Genomic DNA, 18359 nt, shown 5'->3' with positions numbered 1-18359 from the left:
AAGGATCTCTATGAACAACAACATCAGGATCAGTGTTGTCCAAACAACAATGCATTTATTACTGGTATGTGTTTCTAGAGAGTGAGACACGTCTGTCTTCATGTTCCAATTGCATTACAACTTTTGATGATTCTCAAGTCATGTGTGGCTTCTAATGTTACCCCTTGACTTAAGCTATCCCTAACAACATGCCTCTAATCACATACAACTTTTTATATGTGCACTTTGACTTAGAAAACATGATTACCTTTCTAACTGCAAAATAACTCTCCTTTTGGTAGTCATGCTTTTGTTTGTAGAATCTATGTCATTAAGAAGCTTCCACTCTAAGCTTATGCTCCACATCTGTGCTATGCTTTTGAATATGTCCTATCTTAATAAGACCACTTAAAGCAATCATTAGTAGTTAAAATTAGTCACTTTAATTTTGCTTCATAGTGATTTGTCATCATTGAAACATTCAATCCCTAAAGGGACCTTGTCTCAACACATACATGCATATCCATTTTGTTGGACAAAAGATGCTTTAGAGTATGTATATATATAAGAGCTTCTATTTCTTTTATCCTATTTGGACGTTAAAAGATCTAGCAAACTAAGTTTTTATGAAACTTTTGGACACAATTTCATTAAAAGTGCATTGGAAGCTAAGTTAAGTTTAAGAAACCTTTGGACTAAGTCCAAATTTAACCAATTGGACACGCGTTCAATTCAATTGTTTTTGCATCAAAGTTATAAATATAATACCTTCATTCATATTGGACCCATGTAATTCTATAATACTCAAAAGCCTTCATTAGTCTATCAAATTTTAATATTTTTGTTATCATCAAAATCATGAGACTTTAAGGGGTTAGACATCATCTATGTCTTTGGTTCTAATAATTTAAACATATTGTAACTTAGTAATTAGTAATATTTTTTTTAGAGGATTACTGATATTTATTTATTTAGATGTATACCATAACTTCAATTCAATTATTAATATTTATTTATGATTTAATTATTAGTTGGGTAAGAAGACATAAAAGTAAAATTTCATTAATATCTTGCTATGGGCCAAAAAGTTTTATCTTTTTCTTTTGGGTTAGAGACTAGTTATGCTTGCGGCGCATGGCTGCCGTTGGCTCAAGGAAATTTTTGCACAAGATGAGAATTGAACACAAGTTCTCCCACTAAATAGATTGTTCTCACTTATGTAAATGCAACGGGATCTTACACCACTATGTGAGCCCTTTGAGTCTCAAAAAGTTTTATCTTTCTAATAACAACTTTATAAAATCGATATTGATACTAGGTAAAAATAACTTAATTGAATTAATAGTAAGATCTTCAACCAAGGGAGTCTAGGAAAGTTTATACTCTTCATAAGAGATATATTTAACAGCAGAAACCTCTGTTTCCTGCCAATGTAAAAAGATCCCGTCACAAAAGATCAGGAAAGTTTATAATACAAATCATGCACGCACCTAGAAGACATAAAGGATATGCATGAAAGGAATGGAATTATATTAGCACATCAAATAACATTCTTTTATCTACAATCATTCCTAGAAATAGATATTGCATACTGTCAACCCATTCTTGTCTTGCTGACTACTACCACGCTGCAAATTATAATGAACCAATTCATCTAACAGAATTCAGGCCATGTTCGTTTCTATTGAAAGAAAGGCGAAGAAAGTGAGGATATGAACGAAAAGCGAAGAAAATTTATATTTCCACCGTTTGTTTGAGTAATAAGTTACAGTAAAATTGGTACAAAACATATGGGGCCCAACCAATTAAGTTTCCACTCAAAACTGAGTAGATTTGTGAAGAACGATGGCAGAAATTGATCATTTACAAAATTACCCTCTTATTTGGGAAAAGCACAGAGAGCTCAAGTTAGAATGTGTACCCCAACCATATTCAAATATGCACCAACCATATTGGAATATGTACCCCAACCATAGTGGCTGCCTTAATTGATTAATGGTAATTTTACAAGAAAATAATAAAGCACACAAAAAAAAAAACAATGCATATAGGTTTGAATGTAATTTCACAAATGCTTTATTTATATTTTATTACTCACAACATTCCTTTCTTTCTTTTTATTTTATTTTTCTTTCATCTCTACTAAACAACATCACTTTTCACTCTCTTTCCTCACACTTTCTTTCCTTTTCTTTCACCCCAACCGAACACTAACTCTATAAATATAAAAGATAATAAAAATAAATGGAAGTGACACGTAAATGTAATCAATGAAATCGCATGACTCTGAATGGCTATTGCATAATTGTTCTAGACAGTCAAAACTAAATGATATTAGACATTTATGTTATTGGTGTTACAAATGATTTTTTGGACTAGAATTTCATTAAGTTTACTTATATTAGGCCTATCATTCCGGCCACAAGATATTTCAAAGTAATTCCCACGTGCCGAAGAATTAGTATAAAAGAAACACTCAAAATAAAAGAACTATAATCAACGATTTACAAATTACCCTAAATATGATCACCGAGCCAATATTAATAAACATAAATTGATGTTGGACAAGAATAAGGACCAAGAGGAAATAACCAAAAGCACTCAACTTCTCAATATTTAAATTCAATTATAATCCTCAAATAACTAATTACTAAATATAAACTTCAATTAAAATTAAATCATAAAATAATATACATGATCACAAATGTTATACCTTCATACTGAGTTCTAGCACTTGTAAAACAAGCTAAATTAGTCAAAAAAATGTAAAGCCATAAAGGCTATCTCCATAATCGAATAAAGATAATGTATTATGTTTCTCCATGAGATCCAATAAGTCCAATTTGTAAACAACTTACACATCCTCACCTGAAGTGCAAAGGCTTCCAGAGGTATTGGATCAAGAGTTGTTACCAGATACACATCATTATACTCGTTATTTATGTATTTTCGATCATTTATGACACTGCATTCCATATTTAAAGATAACATCAACTAGTCCATGGATAAAAAAAGAGAGAACTTCATTAGTTGAAGATAAAAATCCTATGATCACACAATAAAATGAAAAAGAAACACAAATCAAGTTGGCAGTCTCCTTCATATGTGGAAGACACCGCATAGTCCAAACAAACCCTGAATATAGCTTGAAAGAAAAATTAGAGTGTTTACTTTGTTTTTTCACTTATAATTTTCAGTTCATATGTTTTCATTTTGTTGATATAATCATAAAAATGCCACCTTGTTTACATTCAATTTTCAAATATGTGTGAAGTAAAGTATAAAAAAAGGAAACTTTGGAAAAAAGAAAACAGAATAAAAGCAATGTGGTAGCATTTTTGCAATTATAATTATAAAAAATAATTAAAACATTAAATAAAAAAAATATATGCCCTTAATATTTTGAAAAAAAATACAGAAATACACCATATACTACTTACCACTCTTGGAGGAAAACAAATATCAATTCGAATGCATACTTGGGAAGGGTTATACCCAACTCTTCTTCAAGCTCCCTCCTGAAAAATCAGGCGCACAACAACACTACAGACTTGATTAGTAATGCAATCTCTTTTTGCTAACATCCTGAATAATTGTACTTTTGCATTTAAAAATAAAGAGGGTCCCCTTTTAACCTTATAATAAGTTTAATGTTTCGTTCTGGCAGTTGACAGGGCTTACATATTCAGACAGAGAGGCTCTAGTTTTTGTTGTCAAGGCTGCAAATGTTATGGATGAAATTTTTTATCTGCAGGTTGTGTTTAATATCCGTTTTTAGTTGTGTTTGTAACTTTGTATGATTTTTTTTATCGACAAATGTTAGTTGTTAGTTTTTGATGTTTGTATGAATTTGTTTGTCTATATTTATTTTATGTTATATGTTTAATATGCATGCTCATATGTAGATATGAAATTTTAGTGTAATTTTGACTTTAAACTTTTATCCATGCAAATTCTTTTTCATATGCATGTAACTATGTGTCGTGTAGCATGCTAGATACCTAGGTTTTGTTAATCATATTATGATATTTGATGGAAAATTTATTTCTTTCTCCAAAAAATATTCTAATTGTTTTAAACTGTGATTTGTAGAGTAGAACTAGGAAGATGTATATGTTCAAATGAATGTGTACATTGCTGAAGTTTGTCTATCTACTTCCCTATCAGGCGTGGTACAGTAATCCATCTCTTAGAGATTGGTTGAAGGAGCATGCTGATACATCGGAGTTAAATAAGTTGAAATGGTCATATTATCAGATTAACAAGAGTCCGCGGTATGTGTTTTGTTGACTATGTAATTTACCAATTGAATGGTGTCTATAATAGATATATAGTTAGACTTTAGTGATTTTTATGCCAGAGAATCAACCTGGACTAAGGCCAAAAATCCTAAAATTTAGCTCATTTGCTTCCTTTAGTATCAAGTTTCTCCAAAATTTGTTTTCTTAACCCAAGGGGCCCTCTTTTACAATCCAAGATCTGTTGACTCTTGAAATGGCTAGGACCAAATGCTAGATGGTGTTCCTGACAGATACATGAACATCCATCAGCCTTGAATATTGTAAATATTCTTTTAATATAATATACAGAGTAGAATTGTAGAGCCTACTTATTTTAAAATGATCCTTTTATGTCCAGATATGTTATATAATTTTAATCTATTCATTGTTGCAGGTCTAGCCTTGACGAAGACGAGGCATTTTTGTCGACTGCGGATTCAGCAATAAGGATGCTTTCTAAAGCAACTAGGATAATGAAAGATTGGAAGGGTTTGGAATACAGAGCAACATTTCCCTTGCTGAAACCTGCTGGTGCTAATTTCTACCCACCAGACATGGACAAAATGGTAACATTTTGTTAAGCATATGCTGTCAAAAGAATTCGTTTGCAAATTTGAAAAATGATAAAGCTATTATCTTGCAGGAGTTTGAATTATGGAAGGACGGTCTAGCAAAGCATGGACAGAAAGAAGCAACAGGTTTTTTCAGTGTTATTAAAAGGCACAGTGAATTTATTTTAGATTCTCATTAATCTGATAACAAAGCAGGTTCTCATGACCTCTATATAGTTCCTTACTCTGAAGAGTACAAATCTCTTCTCGCAAAAGCTGTTGTTTTATTGCATAAAGCTGGAGATGTTAGCGACTCACCGAGGTATGTTGGTTTTCATCCATGTTCTCATTATTAAGCAGCCATTGTGTAGTTTGAAGAGGCTGCTGTAAAAAAAAATATACATATACTGATCTAAACATGCAAATCAATTTAAATGACATATTTAGATCAAACAACGGAAATTAAAAATAGTACGAGCGTACCTCCAGCCATTGCAAATTGAACGGGAAGCAGCGCACACACGAACCTGAAAGACAGTTTTGTTCTTCCAGATCCTTACTCACTCTGAATAGATGGCGTATTTTTTTCTGAATAGAGAAGTGGGTTTGGTGATACAAAACTGAGAGCACCTCACCCTATTTATAGAGTTTGTCCATCACAGAGTTCTCAACTTGTTATCAGAACGTGAGATAAGAAGTTATTCAGTACGTGAGATAAGAAGTTATCAGTACGTGAGATAAAGGATGTGTACGTGATTTGTTACTGAAGGTGGTTGCAAATATATTTGCAAAGATATGGGATGAATGTGGATGGAAAATGGACCAGATTCATAAATAACAAAATTTTCCAAAATAAAAAAATGTAGAAAGAACGTGCAACGTGAACGTAACGTGCGCTTCCAACATTCTCCCACTTGGTCCATTTAACCCAACATCAACCATAACAAGAAACATAATATATGAGTCATGGCGATAGGTCCTCTGATGATGAGTAGTATCTTCCATGTACCACAATATATCAAGTCTCTCAACACTAGCTCTCAACTTAATGAATAAACCATATGTTTATTCTATATCTAAACCGAATGATTTTTCTCGAAATAAATAAATATGTGCACAAAACCATATGAGAAAATATCTAACTGAATAAGAGTTTCATTGAAAATAACAAATGTACGTACAATGAAATTACATCATGGAACCAAGTCTCATTCGTACTACATGATCCTTAAAATTCTTTGGTGGCATGCCTTTAGTTAAATGATCAGCAATCATTAACTCAGTGTTGACGTGTTCAATGACCACTATCTTTTCTTTAACACGTTCTCTTATGGCTAAGTACTTGATGTCGATGTGCTTACTTCGACTTCCATTTTTATTGTTTTTAGTCATAAACACTGCAACAAAGTTGTCACAATACAACTTTAATGGCCTAGAAATAGAGTCCATAACTCTAAGGCCAGATATGAAACTCTTCAACCATACACCATGCAAGGTAGCCTCAAAACAAGAAACGAACTCAGCCTTCATAGTGGAAGTAGCAGTCAAGGTTTGTTTGGCACTTCTCTAAGATACAACTCCACTGGCTAACATAAAAATATAACCAGATGTTGATCTTCGTGAATCAACGCAACCAGCAAAGTCTGAGTCGGAGTAGCCAATCACTTCCAGACAATCAGTTTGTCTGTACATGAGCATGCAATCCTTTGTTCCTTGAAGATATCTCATCACTTTCTTTGCAGCTTTCCAGTGGTCAATACCTGAATTACTTTGATATCTTCCCAAGACTCCAACAGCGAATGCAATATCAGGTCTAGTGCAAACCTGAGCATACATAAGGCTTCCAACTGCTGAAGCATATGGAATATTTTTCATGTGTTCCCGCTCAAAATCATTTTTGGGGCATTGACTCAAAGCAAGTTTGTCACCCTTCACAATGGGAGCTACACTTGGTGAACAATCTTTCATATTAAATCTCTCTAAAACTTTGTTGATATAGGTTTCTTGAGACAAGCCTAAAATGCCTCGAGATCTTTCTCTATGGATCTTTATGCCTATGACATAAGATGCCTCTCCCATATCCTTCATATCAAAGTTCTTTGAGAGAAATTGTTTCACCTCATATAGCATACCCTTATCATTAGTCGCAAGCAGAATGTCATCTACATATAATACAAGGAAACAAATCTTACTCCCACTGACCTTCTGGTATATACATTGATCCATGACATTCTCTTCAAAGCTAAATGAAGAAATGACCTCATGAAATTTTAAATACCATTGGCGGGAGGCTTGTTTCAATCCATAGATGGACTTATTAAGCTTGCAGACTAAGTGCTCACCAACACTAGATAAGAATCCCTCAGGTTGTTTCATGTAAACCTCTTCTTCTAGATCACCATTCAGGAATGCCATTTTCACATCCATTTGATGCAGCTCAAGATCAAAATGAGCTACTAATGCCAAAATTACTCGAAGAGAGTCTTTCTTAGATATAGGGGAAAAGGTCTCTCTGTAATCGATTCCTTCTCTTTGAGTGAATCCTTTAGCAACAAGTCTTGCCTTATGTCTCTCAATGTTGCCTTCTGAGTCTTTCTTTGTTTTGAAGACCCATCTACATCCAATGGCTTTTACACCAACAGGCAACTCAACGAGATCCCAAACTTGGTTAGATGCCATAGAATCCATCTCATCCCTCATAGCATTATACCACAAATTTGATTCCTTAGAACTCATGGCTTGTGAAAACGTCTCAGGATCATTTTCGGCTCCAATGTTGTAGTCTGATTCTTGTAGGTACACTACATAATCACTAGGAATTGCTGTCTTTTTTATTCTAGTAGATCTTCTTAATGTTGTTTGGTCATCTTGCTGAGGAACTTGTTCAACTGGTTCTTCACCAGTTTGTTCAATATCATCATGTTGTTCCTCACAAACAACTTGATCTACATGATCACTTTCAACAGCTTGTGGAACTTCAATCAATGGTTGTCTAACCCCCATTTTAACTTGAGGGGTGGGAATGACTATTACTTGTCCCAGAAGGTTCAGCTTCATAGTGATCCCTTTCAGAAGAAATGTTCTGAAATTGATCACTCCCACTGATCAAGTCATTTTCAAGAAACTTTGCATTCCTTGATTCCACAATCCTAGTGTTGTGGGATGGACAATAGAACCTATACCCTTTAGACCTTTCAGCATATCCAATGAAATACCCAGTAATAGTCTTAGGGTCTAGTTTCTTCTCTTGTGGATTATAAATTCTTACTTCAGACGGGCATCCCCAAACGTGTATATGTCGCAAACTTGGTTTCCAACCCTTGAATAACTCAAAAGGTGTCTTTGAGACAGCCTTGGTTGGAACTCTGTTTAATATATACGCAGCCGTCTTAAGAGCATCAATCCACAAAAATTGAGGAAGCTTTACATTACTCCTCATGCTTCTCACCATGTCTAATAAGGTTCGATTTCTTCGTTCTGCCACACCATTCTGATCCAGAGAACCAGGCATAGTGTATTGGGCAACAATCCCATGTTCTTGAAGAAATTTCGCAAATGAACCTGGTGCTTGTCCATCCTCTGTGTATCTACCATAGTACTCCCCAACTCTATCTAATCTCACGATCTTAATTTGTTTTCCACATTGTTTCTCAACTTCAGCCTTAAAAACTTTAAAGGCATCTAAAGCTTCATTCTTAGAATGAAGTAAGTAGAGATACATATATCGTGAATAATCATCTATAAAGGTTATGAAGTATTTCGGACTATTTGCATCCATGTCTGGACAACATATGTCTGTATGTATGATTTCTAATAAATTAGAACTCCTCTTTGCACTCTTTTTAGACTTGTTAGTTTGCTTACCCTTAATGCAATCTACACAAGTCTCAAAATCAGCGAAATCCAAAGTACTAAGTACTCCTTCATTTACTAATCGCTTGATTCTCTCAATAGAGATATGTCCTAATCTTCGGTGCCACAACATAGAGGATTCTTTATTCACAATACATCGTTTTAATCCAACAGAAACGTGCATAGAAGTAGCGTTGTTTTTCAATTCAATCGAATAAAGACCATCAACCAATTGACCACAACCAATAATTTCAAATTTATTTAGTAAATTAAAACCAAAGTCTGTAAAATTAAAATAAAATCCCAAAGGTGCAAGTTTAGAAACAGAAATTAGGTTTTTACAGAAACTAGGAACATAAAAAACTTTCTCCAAGTGTAATTTAAAGCCACTACTTAAAACTAAGACGCACGTTCCAATGGCCTCTACATGCGAGCTCATCCTACTCCCTGAGTAGATGCACTGCTCACTTCACACTGGCTTCCTTAGGCTTTCCATACCCTGCAAGGTATTAGAAACATGGATTGTAGAACCAGAGTCAATCCACCATGTATTATGATTCACATTAATCATATTAGATTCATAACAAACAAAGGCAAATGGTGTACCTTTCTTCTCAAACCAACTTTTAAATTTGGGGCAGTCCTTCTTCATGTGTCCTTTCTTTTTACAGAAGAAACACTTTGACTTCTTTTTGATTGTTGGTTGAGTCGGAATCTTTCCTTTATTGGTGCCTACAGACTTCTTCCTATCCTTTCCAGAAGTAGAAGTAGTCAAATTTACCTTCTCACCCTCTTCCATTATCAATTTCTCCTCTTCTTGAACACACATGGTCATCAATTCATTAATAGACCATTTATCCTTATGTGTGTTGTAGGAGATTTTGAAGGGTGTATACTGTTGAGGTAGGGTGCACAAAATGAAATGTACCAGGAAGGATTCAGACATGGTAACTTCCAGGGTTTTCAACTGAGCCACTATGTCCCTTAAGCGCATGATATGTTCACGCACACCCCTCGTTTCAGTAAGCTTAATGGAAGAGAATTGCATAATGAGTGTGCTAGCAAGCGACTTCTCAGAGGTCGTAAATTGTTCATCAATGGCTTTCAACAGATCTCTGACCTTATCATGCTGGTCAACTGAACCCCGAATACTAGCGGATATGTTGGTTTTTATGAACATAACGGAGAGACGATTAGATCTCTCCCACTTTTCATAAAGATCAACAACATTAGGTTCGCTAGTTTCAGTAATAGCTGGTGGCTCATCCTTCCTTATAGCATAGTCAATATCCATCCAGCCCAAATGAAGGAGAACTCTTTCCTTCCAAACCTTATAATTAACACCTTTCAAAATGGGAAGGTCACAAGAAATATTCATAGATTGTGAAACTGAAAACAAACACACATGCTCATTAAGAAAATTTGAGACTAAACAAATGTCATGTTTTGCCAATGCAAATCATGTCTCAATATATGAATCTAGTGACACAAAACTTGCCTGTGGGCTAAAGTCCTACTCAATTAGATTCATCATGCAACTTTATGATAAAACTATTAAATCATGTTCTTTTCCTTAATTCCTGTGGGTAAATTAAGAAATATAATTTAATATTTTATCCTAATTAATCATACAAATATAACAAAATTCCTGTGGGTAGATTTAATCACATTACATATGATTAATCACAATTAATATTTCTAATGTGATTATAAATTTAGCATATAATTTTACTCAATTAAAGATGATGTGACTATTCTCTAATTTAATAAAATTATATTAATCACTTAACATTAAAAAATAATCCTTGCATAAACATACTTAATAATGCAAATATGCTCAATATTGAATCATAAAAATTACATGTATACCAATTCAAAATAACATTTCACGTATATTCATTCAACATGTAATAAACTTTAAAGGATTAAATCCAATGCATATCGGTATTTAACATAATATTGCATATTCAGCATAACTTAGAGACACACAATTTTAAACCGTTTGTGTATAAATGATTTATCCTTCAGAAGTTATAAATACACATGAACTGCAGTTAATAAACAATTAAATTGCAATAGCTTAGTGGCAAAGGGAGTCCTTTCATGCTTGCCGATCATCGGTTCAAAACCAGCCCAAAATGTTTTCGCGTTCCTTTTAATTAATTAAAAACGAAAACAAGCAACAAAAGGCTGTCAATGAGATTCAAACCCAGAACAAAGAGGTAATATATATTGCATCTACCACTGGACCAACTTGTGCTTTGTTTAATATTGTTAATTTAAAATGTACATTAACAATTCCAAGACAGTAAACAAAACCCGCAAGACTTCGTCTTCAACCTCCAGCGAGGTTCAAAAAAAGTTATTATTACCTCGATTTCGAAAAACCCACATCATTATATGCATTTTAGACACCCAAAAATACGTTTTAAATCATAGAAAAATTAGAAAACTTATATCATTCCTAATTTTAATGTTATTTTGAATTAAGGAGGCTTAAAACATAACCCCATATACTCAGAAAATAAACTCCGCATAATATGAACGACCCAATAAGCAAGACAGAGGTACAAATAGGCTCTGATACCAAATGTAAAAAAAATATCCATATACTGATCTAAACATGCAAATCAATTTAAATGACATATTTAGATACTACATAGCAAGGCTGATGCTTTCCTTTCAAATGATTATTATCACTCAGATATAGCCTGGATGGAATTGGTTAGTCATATTCTGTATTTTATTTTTGTGCTACAACCATTATAAAGTTCTAGGCAAGTTGGTGAAATTAGTTGTGAATACTAAATATGTCTAGTTACCCTCGTGTATCAAAAGAACTCCATTATTTAGATATTCTATATAATAAAACTGATGTTGTATTGTTAGCTTCACTGATGTAAACGGGAAATTTTATTCAAAGAATGCTAATTATTATCAGGGTTTCAGTTTTCTTGTCATGAACATAGACATGCTACTTTACTTTCATGATATTTTTCTGATATTTGGTTTCTTCCATGTTTATTTCTTTCCTCTCCCGTGTAGCATTTAGTTCATAAGTTAAATCAGTTTCCTCTGTAAAACAAAATAGAAAACATCATGATTGTTTCTCTTAACCGCCTCTAGCTGACTAGATTCAAAGGATTATTTTAAGATTATAATTTTTATTGTTGATGTGACACCCTCTACCCCACACATATATGTACTAATTATAAAATAAATAATTAAAAAAAATTAAACTTAATTCAAGTTTTTAAAACATATTTAAATACAAGCCTTTCAAGAGGGTAGCAGACTCACATTCACCTTTCTAACATCATCATAAAACTTTTCTAAATAAATAATAAATTCACTTCGGCTCAAACAAGGTCGTCTATAAAACCCTATACCCCAATGTCACATCCTATCAGAGTGTTGTGTCCCGACGTCCTTCAGCACATGGTTCCTTAAAGCAATTCACCTAGTCATCTGCTCCCCCGAACACAAAGTTCAAGATCATCACAGGATCCAAACACAAACAACACACGGGGAGTGAGTTATCACATTCCTAACTCTCACTAAGTAAGATCATAGGGAGACCAGTCAGGATCACGATGTTTTGTGAGAATGCTCCAACCATATGGGATCAACATAGGCTTAAAGGAGCACTCAAACCCGGTGACCCCCAAGGCCTACACTCCGAAGAGTCCGTCAGGGCCTCTCCCTCCTGATTCAGGTCCAACCCCTAAAATCATTTTAGCACACAGACACTGCTCATGAATTATACAATACCCATGACCTCACACTCGTGTGTTAAACACGTACAACATATTGCACTACAATTTAACACTGTTCCTAAATAGGAACCTACACTTTCTCTTTAACATTGCGCATTTACACTTTTCTCAAGATAACACTAGTCGGGTTATTGTACAATTCACAGCTTACAACACAAATAATGTCACATCAAGAGTTAATCACACACTTATTCACAACCAAAACTCATTCACAATTTCTCATCTCATAATGTCACAATCCACCATCACATATTTTCACGTATCTCATAATTCAACACATATTCTACTTTACACTTTTACTCAATCTCAATAACAATATTATAATCTCAAGGCAACATATTATTTCATAATTCATCACATATTTCATTTATAAACACTGCTCATGAATTATACAATATCACGACCTCACACTCATGTTTCAAACATGTTTAACACAATTGCGCTACAATTTAACACTGGTTCCTAACTAGGGACCTACATTTTCTCTTTAACACTGCGCATAAACACTGGTCGGGTTATTGTATAATTCATAGCTCACGATATAATTAATGTAACATCAAGTGTTAACACATCCACTTATTCACAATCGAATATCATGTCCACACTTTAACATCTCATAACATCACATCAACCATCTCATAACATTCCCAATGATATTCATAAGGTACAACATACACATGTTCATGAAATTTAACCATAATATTCTCAAACTCCAACACTTAATAATTTTTGGAATCATACTATAACACTCTACAATATTATTTACATAAATTATTAATATAAATAACTACCTTTATATCTATAAACTAGCATACATCATATTGAATCACAAATTTCAAAGTAAGCTTTCAATGCACAAATTCTAAATAATTATATGAACACTTTGGTCAGTTTCAATTATGATATTAATTTTTTAAAATTATATATAAAAACCTAAACAACAAGAAAAAGAGAAAATACAAAATCAATATCTTTCTCTAAATTTCTCCTTACTTTATTTCATCTATTCATATTAATTAGAAAAAGTAATCGATTTATAGGGTTCACGCTTAACACAATAACATATCAATTTCACAAAAATTGGTCTGTCAAACATATATAATTCACTGTAATAATTATAAGGATAAAATAAAAATTGCAAAAACACCCCAAAACCCATTCCAATTGGTATCTCTAAGGATCCCTACACATGTTCTCACTAATTCTCAATTGTGAATAACTCATCCCTTACCTCTAAGCGGACTCACGTGTCTTGCGATAGCAACATCTCTAGCGGTTCCATGAGATTCCTTCAGTTATTCCTCTGACTACTCCGATAGAATTCCCAAACGTCAGATAGACGGAGAAGAGATTGAAACCTCCACTTGTACTTTCTTCATGCGATTCCTTTTTCTCCCTCCTTGAATATTAATTCGCAAATCCCAACGGTGGAAGTGTGCGCAATTGAATTTCAAACAGCATATCCAAATTTCATGAAAATCCAACGGTTAAAGAAACCGGGATCGTAATTTAATGAGACCGTTTTGGGTTTCTGCGGGAAAGGAAAAAGCTACAATGCGAAAGGTATTTCTCTCAGCTCAAACATGATATCAAAATTTCCAACGGTGAGAATGCTCGGAATTGGGCTGCAAACGTAGTACTCAAATTTCACGACGATCCAACGGTGAACGAGTCTGAGATCGTCGTTTTTCTGAGACAGGTTAAGTGGCCTGCAAAAAAAGAGAGGGTCCCCTTTTTATTTTCTCTCAAATCATTATTTTAATTAATAATTATATCTTCTTATCTATTTATTTATAAAATCTCATCATTTTTTTAAACTCTATTTATTTATAAATAACAATCCTTTTTAATCTAGTTTACGAAAATTGGAATGTTAGGATGTAATCAAATATCATTGTTTTAACCTATTGTTAAATTGTTTATATTGCGATACATTTTAATATCATGAAATTATTTTTTACCTTCTATTATTTTCTGTGCAGGACTCTAAATTGGATGTGACTATTGGTCCATATGAAACTTATGAGGATAAACTTTTTGGATATAAGGTAAGTCTTAACAATGAGACTTTGTACAACTTATACAATTAAAGTCCTATGATTATATTAAACTTAAATGATTTTTTCATATTGAAATGGTTCATACTTCTCAAAGTTATAGCAGATTAGTATTGAATGAAGTAGTTTGACAATGGACATAAAAAAAAATTATTTTCATTGTAATTTAAAATTTAGATCTAGAGATCAGTGTCATCGTTTGGTTTGTTGTAGACGAAATTCTATTCATTACCAAGAATGTCAGTATTTACTGTCAGATTTTATAACGGACCCACACATTGATGATTTTCATGGTTGGATCCCCTGAATTCTCTGCAGTTCTTAATAGTTTGAGGTACTCATGCATAATTTGAGATTGACTGGATGAGTTCATCGAGGGAAGATTGTAGGACAACTGTATCTAAAATATCTTTCAATGACCCTTGTCATTATTTCATATATCCCATATATTAAATATTAAAATAGCAACACTTGCTAGGATAATGTAAGCATCCAAAAGATTAAGTATGTAAAGTTGCTTTGCTGAAAGCATAAAGTAACTTTGACCAGCCAGAGCTTAATGGACCAATTTCTGGTGCAATTAAGGTTGAAGAATATCTGTGAAATCATTTATTGCATACGGATACCATGTTCTCGGTTGAATCTGTAAATTTTTTTGCACTATCATGAATAAGCAAATATAAATCATTCCAGTCTAAATTCACTGGAAACTTGCTAGCATTATCCCCCTTGAAAAGACCTATGATGCTATCTTTAACTTGTGAATCAGTATTAGTAATTGCGTTGCAATTCTTTTGCGCTACCTTTGAAGCATATATTGGAATCAGGGATGATGAAGCAACAGCTCAATTGAAACTCTTAGGTGATTATCTGCTGGTACTATGCTTCAACCTTTCCATTGTGAATCAGTTTTGTAGTTTTTTCTTTCTTTCTAAATTTAGTGTAATTGACATCTCAAATGATTCTACATCTTAAGCTTTTGGAGCAAAATCTCAATTCTGAACTAACCTACTGTCCAAAATAGTGGTAAAAAATATGATTTAATGGGCAAACAGTACAGTCCATGACATCTGGCTTAGTTATTTGGGTGGCCACAATTTTCCATGTGTTCTTTTTAATAAAATTCACAAGGGATTGAAATGCAGTAATTTATGCTTAAAACTATCCAACCGGAAATTTTACATTGAAGAATTATTTCAGGATGTCAAGGGACCACAAACTCTAGCTTTCAATCTTCCAAATGATGAGCATATTGTAAAAGACCGGGGATCATCAATGGTCATGCTTAAGAATGTTTCGGAGGCTAAGTAACATTTCTGACCCTAAAATTTCTGGTTTGTTGAAGTTACAACTTACAATTGTGAATGGGCCTCTTCAATATCTTATTTTTCTAAATGGATATTTTGTGAACCTGTTAATTCTTAACAGGTTTAAGCATATTCTTCTTCCTATAGCTGCTGCCTGTGTTGCAAAGGAGCAACAAGAACATGTAGATTTTGAATCATTCTTTACGCGTTCAATTTGCCATGAATGCTGCCATGGAATTGGACCACATACCATAACACTTCCAAATGGCCAAAAGTCCACTGTCAGATTGCTCAGTTCCACAATATGCTTCACTTAAGCAATTTCTTTGATTGCTAAAATTTTTGCTGTAAACTTACTGTCAGTATGGCCGTTAAATTCGTTGTCATTGTTATTATTATTATTATTATTAAAAAGTTATTGGTGAAAATCTGAACCAATTATTCTCTATTTATTGCACAGTGGTTTAAGGCAAGTCATATCTGATTTAGAGGAAACAAAATCTACTATAATTATGTGTATCTATTGTAAATTTGTAACTATACAAACCAATCTCCATAGTGTCTCAAAACATGCTGTTCCAGCATCTCTATTTGAATAAAATAACAAATGGCAGTATCATTCCTTTTGATACAGGAATTACAAGAATTTTACTCGGCTCTGGAAGAAGCAAAGGCTGATATAGTTGGCCTTTGGGCATTGAGATTCTTAATATCCCAGGTTAGTTATTATAATTTTTTTTATTCTCTCAGGGATGAAATATTAATTTATTGAAGGAAAGGTTAAAATACATGGCATGAGGATCAGGAGTCATCCTAAAACAGGGAAAGCCAGTAAAAGGAACATGAAAAAAAAAGTAAACCATCAGCTTGACAATGCTCTCAATATCTATAAATTTATAAGAAACAAATCCCCTGAAAAATCCATGGTAGACAGTAGTTTCTCAAAATTCTTATGGTTGCACTCAAAGCCTGTAATGTTGTGTTTGATTTCATACATTTTCTTGACATTATGTTGTTTTGAGGCTCACTACTGATGCTAATGTCATTGACTGTCTCTGATTTTACCAGGATTTGCTTTCTGATAGTTTATTGAAGTCCATGTATGTTTCTTTTCTTGCTGGATGCTTCCAGTCTGTACGTTTTGGTTTAGAGGAAGCTCATGGGTGCGCTGCTAGCTATGCATTCTTCTTTCGTGTCATGTTTATTATTGTGATGTGATTTAGCATATCTAAATCTACTCTATATTGTCAGAAAAGGACAAGCATTGCAGTTCAACTGGTTATATGAGAAAGGAGCCTTTGTCTGGGATTCTGAAGGCACAATCTCTGTTGATTTTACCAAGGTATTATTGCTTCAAAATCTTTGTTTCTATATTGGTCCCTCCCTCCATCTTGAGTTTGTTAGACCCTGAGATGGGTGATATTAATTAAATTTTTTTCCTCAAGATTGAAGGAGCAATTGAAAGCCTGAGTAGGGAGATACTCACCATACAAGCCAAAGGTGATAAAGAGAATGCTGGTTTGCTTCTCCAGAAATACTGTGTTGGCTGAACCACTAAGTTTCTCTAAAAAAGTTGGAGAATATTCAGGTATAAATCTTTAGACTACAGGACTGTTGGTTGTGATAAGATGACGAGTGCATTGTACTGCTTAATGAGGCTTTGTTCCAATATAACAGTTTCTCACATTACAAAACCCGAATTACTTGTCTAAATTAGCATTTACTGATGGCCCACATTTCCAAAACACCTGAAGTTTACCTTGTTTGTAATTGTTTGAGTGTCAATTGAAGACCATTTTTAATTATTAAAAATATTTTAGCTTCTCACGCATTTTTGAGACTCGTTAAAAGGTTGTCTTAAATTTCTGTACTTGTTACATATCTGCCTAAAAACGTTAGTCAATGTTAACGTTTTGAAAGATGTTTCTTTAAGCTATTGCACGACAAGCACTCACCCGTAACATACTCTTCTGCAGGTCAATGGATAATAATGTGTTCCTGTTGCTAACTTTTTTTAGCAGTCCTAATTCTGCTCATATGTGTGCACAACTCATTTCCCTTGGTTAAATTCCCCATGTCTGAAGTCTCTTAATACACTATTCTTTCATACAAACTGTGATTTAAAAATGTTACAAAAACTAATTCTGTATATATTGTATTGTGTACCCTTTGATGTAGCTCTGACCTTTCCCATTGGCAACAAAATATTGCAGTGAAAGCAAGGGAACCAATGTGCAAAAGTTTCAATGCTGCCATCATACGTTGTGTCAGCCAGGGAAATTTATTCAATGAGTGTCTTTGTGCTAGTTGTTACTATGAAATAGTGGAATGCTTGTTTCTTTGGGATGTTGCTGTTTTCTGTTGATTGATTCAAAAGTAAAACAAATCATGGTCTTAGAAAGGAGTTTTAGACCTTTATAGGGTTATTATGCTAATGATGAGTGACCCAACCGATATTGAATCGTATCTATTCCAAGGTTTTAATTCCATTCTTGTTGATGGTCCTTTGTTGGTAGGTCATGGTGAAAGGTATCATTGTAAACCTTATATAGGGTTA

At 33.6% G+C, this 18359-nt stretch overlaps 1 pseudogene; it reads left to right on the top strand.

Annotated features, from left to right (window-relative positions):
• The first annotated feature begins 1824 nt into the window (after positions 1-1824).
• LOC100802072 (nudix hydrolase 3-like) lies at positions 1825-18306 on the top strand (annotated as a pseudogene).
• Positions 18307-18359: the final 53 nt, after the last annotated feature.

The sequence above is a fragment of the Glycine max genome, chromosome 20 (genome assembly GCF_000004515.6).
Source record: "Glycine max cultivar Williams 82 chromosome 20, Glycine_max_v4.0, whole genome shotgun sequence".
Taxonomy (NCBI): Eukaryota; Viridiplantae; Streptophyta; class Magnoliopsida; order Fabales; family Fabaceae; genus Glycine; species Glycine max.
Note: the sequence above shows the minus strand (reverse complement) of the source record. Positions and strands in the feature narration are given on the sequence as shown.